This window comes from Schistocerca cancellata, chromosome 6 (genome assembly GCF_023864275.1).
Source record: "Schistocerca cancellata isolate TAMUIC-IGC-003103 chromosome 6, iqSchCanc2.1, whole genome shotgun sequence".
Lineage (NCBI taxonomy): Eukaryota > Metazoa > Arthropoda > Insecta > Orthoptera > Acrididae > Schistocerca > Schistocerca cancellata.
In genome coordinates this window covers 44,230,161-44,238,349 of record NC_064631.1, presented here as the reverse complement: position 1 = coordinate 44,238,349, position 8,189 = coordinate 44,230,161, and positions in this window count along the sequence as shown.

The window sequence follows — 8,189 nt, the reverse complement described above, 5'->3', positions numbered from 1 at the left end:
AGGATGATATTTTAATTTCATATTTCAGATAACCACAACCGGAGTTACAGCGACAACCGTCGATCCACCTACTTTCAGAGCTGCCTCGGGAAAGTCCTAATTACAAAGTGAAGATACTACTTTTTTTCAATAAAAATCCTAATAAAAACTTCAATTTACGGTTTCTTCATTGCAGCAAAACCCATTTTCCTACTACTTTTGAAACCTCCCCTTTGAAATATTAGTGAATTACTGTGCTGGTAAAACCCTTACGTTATTTGATTTTCAAACAGCTGAGCAAAACTGAACGTATTCAGACATTTCTCTATTTACTTATTCTGATCAACACTAAACTGACTTTCAATAATCCCTACAAAGAATGGCCCTGACCAACAATAACCTATACCTTTCATGAATCACTTACCTCACAAAAATCTTCGTTACTTGAACTACTGCAATACAGCGAACGCCAATACTGCCAGCTAAATAAAAGATTCTAACTACTGAAGGCACTAACTACTGATAGGCATAGTTAGCAAATGAAAGATTTTGATAGAGAACAAACAATGTATTTACCTTAATAGCGTTCAAAAGTCATAACATACACACACACACACACACACACACACACACATACATATATATCAGCCCATGACATCCAGTCTTACAAATTTACTCTCTCTGGTGGAAACACGTCCAGATCATCCGCTCTCAAAACTCCTCCATCTCACTCCCAACATCCACCACTGCTGGCGGCTCACCTCCAACTGCGCAACGCTACGTGCTGTTAACAGCCAATTGCCCAACACTACAATAGCAAATTCCAACAATGCAAACCAGCCACATACTGCACACAGCACAGTCAGTGATTTTCATATAGAGCGCTACGTGGCGTTACCAACATAAAAACCTAAAGAGCCTGCTTACACTTTTCACTATGGAGGAGAAAACTCCTTAATTTGAGCAATATTTTCGTCCGTCACGTTGTCGTTCTCCCTTACGTAACCTCACATTCTTCTGAACTGCTTTGCAGACATCCATGGAATTACGTACGTAGCGACAAAAACACATTTTGCAATATCATTCCAGTCGAATCTGTAAATGTGACCCGGGCCTATCAGCAGCGTATTGATTAATAAGATAATTAAAAAGTTAATACAAGTGGTTTAATCTGTGATTTTCTGGTGGATAAGTGTTACGACGGGGCTAGAGGAAGAGAACGTTGTGAGTGGTACACAAGGTGCCACAAAACGACACCGACGAACGACGCTACAGAGGGACCAAATTGCAGGGGCCAACGCCTGGCGCTAGGCCTCCCGCTCGGCAGCCAACGTCGGTCTGTACGCTGCGTTCCTGTGGCAGTCGTGGGTGGAAACCTTCCATCCCTTCTAGCCTCATACAGGCCCATTGCTTATGGTCTGTCAGCGTAGAAATCCTGGATGCACACCCACCGTACGGTACTAAAAGTGCTTCTCTACGGAGGGTCCGATCCTTTAAGAGGGTCATTCCTCTCCGTTATTTGCCAACGTTATTTGCCAAGGTGACGTTTGTAGCTGGCGGCAGGTACTCCCACGCTTCATTGGTCGTGAACCGAGTTATCAGCCACCGGTATATACAATATTTGCATATGAGCTTTCTAGTACTTAGATGCGGCTCGAGGCGAATCAAAGGTACTCGAATATTTAAAAAGAATTCCGACAAGTGCAAGTAGGACACGCAATCTGGGGTTCCGTACATACTTCATTGGATATATATGTTGTTCATCTGAGGAATAAGTTTGCATCAAAATGTGTGATACAAATCACCGTATATTCTGAGTGGATTCTCTTGGAAGCTTAAATATTGTACATCACTAAGGGACCGATTCGATATAAATTGCCGCTTGATACGTCTACCCGTTCCTGAGATAAAGGGGTCTTACCAGATGGACAGACAGACGAACAATAGAGTGAATCTATAAGCGTTTGTTTCTACCAATTGAGCTACTGAACCCTAAAAATGGTTCAAAGAACTTACATTTCTCATTATGGAAAAAAATACACAAGTAGAACGTAGATAATGTTTATCGAAATGTCGACTATAAATATAAACTGTGAAGTGTGACAGGTGGACTGTAATGAAACACGGATATTTTAGTTTCTTGGCGAACTATACTCCCTATAAATTCCATGTACTATAAGGTAATGAAATTGCTCAAATGGCTCTGAGCACTATGGGACTTAACATCTGTGGTCATCAGTCCCCTAGAACTTACATCCATGCCCGAGGCAACATTCGAACCTGCGACCGTAACAGTCGCGCGGTTCCAGACTGAAGCGCCTAGAACCGCTCGGCCACATTGGCCGGCGAACGTCAATAAAGGCCAGCTATAACCGAAAGAGCAAGTAAGCTCAACCAACACTTTAGGAAATTGCAATATGACAGAACATAAACACAAGTTTCCCTCACTGAGTAACTATCATTTTGAAACACTCAACGCACTATGGACTTCCCACCGATTAGAAATAACCAGCTGTGTTCTGATTGCCCAGAGCCGAAACTACTAATATTTACCTGTATATTTCATAAAGTGGACCAAGGAGATATGTAGCAAACTAACTAATTTATTACAGTGCAACAATGAGATGCGTAACAAACTAACAAAATTATTAAAATATACATACATAGATTAGGAAATGAGACACTTAAAGTAGTAAATGAGTTTTGCTATTTGGGGAGCAAACTAACTGATGATGGTCGAAGTAGAGAGGATATAAAATGTAGACTGGCAATGGCAAGGAAAGCATTTCTGAAGAAGAGAAATGTGTTAACATCGAGTATAGGTTTAAGTGTCAGGAAGTTGTTTCTGAAAGTATTTGTATGGAGCGTAGCCATGTATTTAAGTGAAACGTGGACGATAAATAGTTTGGACAAGAAGAGAATAGAAGCTTTTGAAATGTGGTGCTACAGAAGAATGCTGAATATTAGATGGGTAGATCACGTAACTAATGAGGAGGTATTGAACAGAATTGGAGAGAAGAGAAATTTGTGGCAGAACTTGACTAGAAGAAGGGATCGGTTGGTAGGGCATATTCTGAGGCATCAAGGGATCACCAATTTAGTACTGGAGGGCAGCGTGGAGGGCAAAAATCGTATAGGGAGACCAAGAGATGAGTACAGTAAGCAGATTCAGAAGAATGTACGTTGCAGTACGTACTGGGAGATGAAGAAGCTTGCACAGGATAGAGTAGCATGGAGAGCTGCATCAAACCAGTCTCAGGACTGAAGACCACAAAAACAGCAACAACAACATTTGTGAGATCACAGCCCCCAAGACACAAGAAAATACACACAATTATAAATAAGGACAAGAAATACACAATTCAGATGTCATGTGTGTGGTATCATATATCGATATCACCCTACTGGCAACAGAATTGCACGTTTCCGTCCAACAACGACAGCGGTCGTGCTGGATCCGCTGGACCCAATGGGGCGGGCCAGTTGAGGCAGGCCTCCAGCAGCTCCGTGCTATGAGCGCACTCTGCCACCGCAGTGTAAGATGGCAGGTGGCAGCGGCTAAGACCACTCACATTCAGAGCCACTGTCCAACGTGATGTCCTGGTCACGGCCCTGTCTTCACTGATCGAGCTTTAGTACAGAGAGACTTTTCCTTGAGGGCTTTGTGGTTGCTGGACTCTATTTCTTTCTTACGACGACAGTTGCTGCACCACTCTGTAACCCACCTCTCCTTACCGCTGTATACAAAGAAGAACACAACAATGTGTAGTTGTTAATAACATGAAAATTTGTGGAATTTGTACAACCACATCGAAGAAAACTTAGAACAGCAGAACATATTACCGTAGATAAAAAATTAAAATTAATTTTTAATGAATATGTTCGGAAAAAATTGACACACTTTTTGTAAATGTTTTAGAGGATGCTCCTTACAGAACTACTCATTGAGACCTAAGTTTCATTCTAGATTTTAAATGTAAGTGCGATTCATATCTACCCTTAAGCGTGTGCGTTGTTGTTCCAATATGCAACGTCAGAGGAGGTATCGTCGTGTTGGCGGCTGCTGGTATACTGTTGATGACGGATCTTAGATAAACAACCGACAGTAATGGATTAATATCGACTCATTTCACTTCCCCTGGTGTCGTTATACGAGTTCGTGGCTTAAACACCATAGTTTACGCGGAAGAAATGCAAGTGAAAATGTAAAAAGGGTATTATTAAGAACGTGTTACGTCGCAGTACCGCGTAGGTCTCCAGAACATTTTCCACTACATGCTGACAGTTTTCTGTCTTCATATTTCGCTAGATTTTAATGGGCGTTATATCAGGATATGCCACACTTAATCACCCTTCTTTGAAATACTCTATGCTAAAGGAGTCACGCGAAAGTTACAGGCGTGGTCTAGTAGTTCTCTCCATATCGTAGAAATCGAAAATCTCTTTTTTTGATATTTTATATTTTTGTCATTATCGAATATATACGATGTTCCCAAGACTTATTCTGGTCTCCCATGTGACAACCGAAACGCAAATTACTGACCTGAGCATCACGGCTGCTTCAAGTTGCATCTGCATCGCATCGGTTCTGCATCAGCTTAGCTTTGTGCGTGTGGTGAGAATGAGATAATCAATAATCTCTTCCTTGGTGTCGTAAATCGACTCGATTTTGCAAATGCTCAATTCCGATATCTTCTAAGACGAACTGTGTCTTACTGACTTCCCTTACGTCGTTACCGTTGGAGAACTACAGTATTTACAGTTGCTCTCTTATGCAATAATCTGACATCGAAATCTAAGATGATGCTTTTAACTGTAATGGAGTGGCTATTTTCCGCGATGTGTGATCAGCCAAGGACGATTCTTTATGTTTTGCAACACGTAGCTCTTTCCACATCGGTCTCTTTAATAGTAATGGTTCATTTCATGGAACAAGCAAAGCGCAAGTAATACGATGGTGACTTACGGTAAGTAAAACCATTTATCACAGATTGGCTTACTGTTAGGCATCAGGATAATCTTGAGACACTTCTGCCAATCACTTTGCATGAAACTTACTAGCATATCAAGGCCACTACATACAACTGTTCAGTCAGCGAGTAGTCGTCGACAACAATATAAACGCAATAAAAGTCGGTGAATTAACTGGGTTACTAAATTCAGTCTCTTTCTGTCAACTCCAAATTCAGTATTCTGCAGCGACATGTGACGCAGAGCGTGTAAGGCTTCTGGCAAGAACGGATACTTCTGCTTGTCTAGTCTGCGCTTCACTTGGCCCGTCGCCCATCTACTGCAATATGACTGCTCAGCATCTTTTTCGCCATGATCTCGTAGCAACAGCTGTGTTCTTGCCTGGATAACCTGTCACATTTCATCATTAAGTGTTGCCACTTGAGAAGAGATACAATGGAGGTCACGAATGATATGGCGTAGACTCCACCGGGTTTGTCCAAGGACGCGTGCTAGAGGGCGAGGACAGAGCGCCAGGGACAAAAGGACACAACTATCTGGCGGTGTCTTCCTCTGTAAAGTCCTGGAAGCTACGAGCGATCGTGGGAAATCAACTACAGTCGGGCAATGAGCTTGTGAAGGAAGCCCTTTTCCTCGGATCATTACAATGTTTGAGTGTGGACCTGAATGGGACGGAAGCAATTTCCGGAACAAACTCAGTTAAAGTGGGGAACATGTAAAACTTACCTACGTAAATGAGCGTTGTTTCTCCAGCAGTTTCATGACTTTAAAATTACGATTAATAAATAATTAATATTATTTGCACATATCGTGTTAATACTGAAGTTATTTCCTGTCTCCTGGCCTATTTTGTTCTACAGATACTAAATAATTAATAAAACTAATAACGGGATCACCAGCCCATTAAGGACGAATCTCAACCAGTATATTACTGTAATCTTTATTACTGGCTAATTTATCTTGGCATTTGAACTCATACACGCACTGCAGACTGTGTAATTTGTGGCACACCTGTATTTACAAACAATAAAAAAATTCCTCAATAAACAACAATAAAAGTTTCCAATTTAAATGCGGATAAATGTAAACGAATATGTAAAATAAAAAGAAAGAAGCTATAAGATTGGTGGTGAATTTTTGTAGCACATAACTAATAAGTATTTAAAGATAATACGACGGCTGTTCGGAATGTAAGTTGCGATCGGTCGCAAATAGGAAACCAACGATAAAATCCGATGAAGTTCTGCACAGATGTGCTGGATAGTGACTCTAGTTTGCTCATCGGCACGTCGCTCTGTTCAATTCTGAGCCCGCAGTGGGCACGTAAAAATGCCTAGAAAGTAGTTTTTCCGGCCAGGTACGAGGGCCTGGTGAGAGATTTCACCTGATGCCATGCAACCCACATAACATAACTGTCATGCATTTAGTTCTTCATGACAATTCTTGGCTGCACTCTGCAGAGGCAATGAAGATGCTTCTACAGCGTGGCCTGGTGAGAGATTTCACCTGATGCCATGCAACCCACATAACATAACTGTCATGCATTTAGTTCTTCATGACAATTCTTGGCTGCACTCCGCAGCGGCAATGAAGATGCTTCTACAGCGTTTTCGATGGGAAGTGTTTGATCACCCACAACAAAGCCCATAATTGGTTTGTACTGAGATTTTTCTCTGCTCACATGAACCTCTGGCTATGAAGACAACATTTTGGCACAGACAACGAGCTGTAGACGCCTTAGAGAATTGGCGGAAAGGACAGGCAGCTGCTTTCTGTGACGAGGTATTGGAAAGTCGGTACAACGCTAGGGTAGATGTCTAAGGCCGTGTCTTACGTGAGCGACAGAGGCGAGCGACAACAAGCGACTTCTGTATACGCGACACTCCAGCGACAAGCAGCAACATCGGGCGAATACCTTGGGTGTCCTGAATGCGAGCGACCATGTCGCGCTACAGCTGTTTCTATAAAACGGCTTCCCTAACCTGTAGAACACTGTAGCTAGAGAGTAAGGCTACATAATTAGGTTTACTTAAGAAAATAAAGCGAAACGGAATTCTGTGCATGAAATTTACACAAGGAGGAATCTCTATGGATAATTTCATAAATATCATCAACCATGAGGATCGCCAGACAAATTCTTCAAATACACGTGAATGAGCAGAGGAGCATTCGACTATCTCATCAATAAATTAAGTACGAACGTTTTTTTACATGATAAAGAACTTTTAACAGCCAATAAATGTGGAAGAATGACTACTAAATGGCTAATTACGCTAAATACAAACGTAAGTTGATAGATTGATGCCAATAACCAGAAGTTAGCTTTGGTGTAGGGGTAGTGTATACAGTTCACGATAACATGTAAAGATAAGGTCCTGGCTTCCATTACGGTCCCTTTTTATATTTTTACTGACTCAGTTGCAATTCTGTACACTAAGTATTATGCATACTGTTTACACTGCATCGCAAACTACATTTTTAAGGTCTTGCCAAAGAACTTGATCTTCACCACTATCTCAGTATATTACAAACATTTAATTAGTAATGAATTACAATGACCCATGAAATTTTATAGATATTTGATGTTGCGAACGTAATTCATCAGCAATCATTGTTAAGGCCAAGCGTTTCAATTAATCTAAATAGTCTGTAAAAGTAAAGCTTACAAAATTTTTTAAAAGGAAGTCAAACGTTTTGTGTAATGATTTCTCTAAAAGTATGAAATAAAAAAATATTAGAGAAACGTTTGGTGCACCTCATTTTCTGTTCATGATTTCGAACATCATTCAAAGGCATGTAGACCGTTTCTCTGATCTACTTGACTCTTTTATGCAAATCATTTCATAAAATATTTGACTGATTTCTTTCATTTTTTAATTTCAAGTTTTATTCAGAAAGCTTGATCTTACTGACTCTTCATTTGCCTTCCTAATGTACTTGATTCAAAGGAAGCCTTTTTCACATTTAAATACCGCACCAATGTATCTTTTTATGTGCAAAATAGATGAACAGATGAAATTTTTGACACTTAATTTATAGCAGCTTTTCGAGAAATATTTCAATTTTACCTCAGCTTATTAATTAAGTTTTCGTTAATTACCCTGATTACTTTCAAGCAGTTAAATATTTTCATGCCTAAGTAGACCTCATGCCGATCATTTTCATACCCTGTTTACCTGTTTCTCTCCCTTTGTTTGACTATGAAAATTTGGACAAAACCTTATGGTGTAATTTATAGG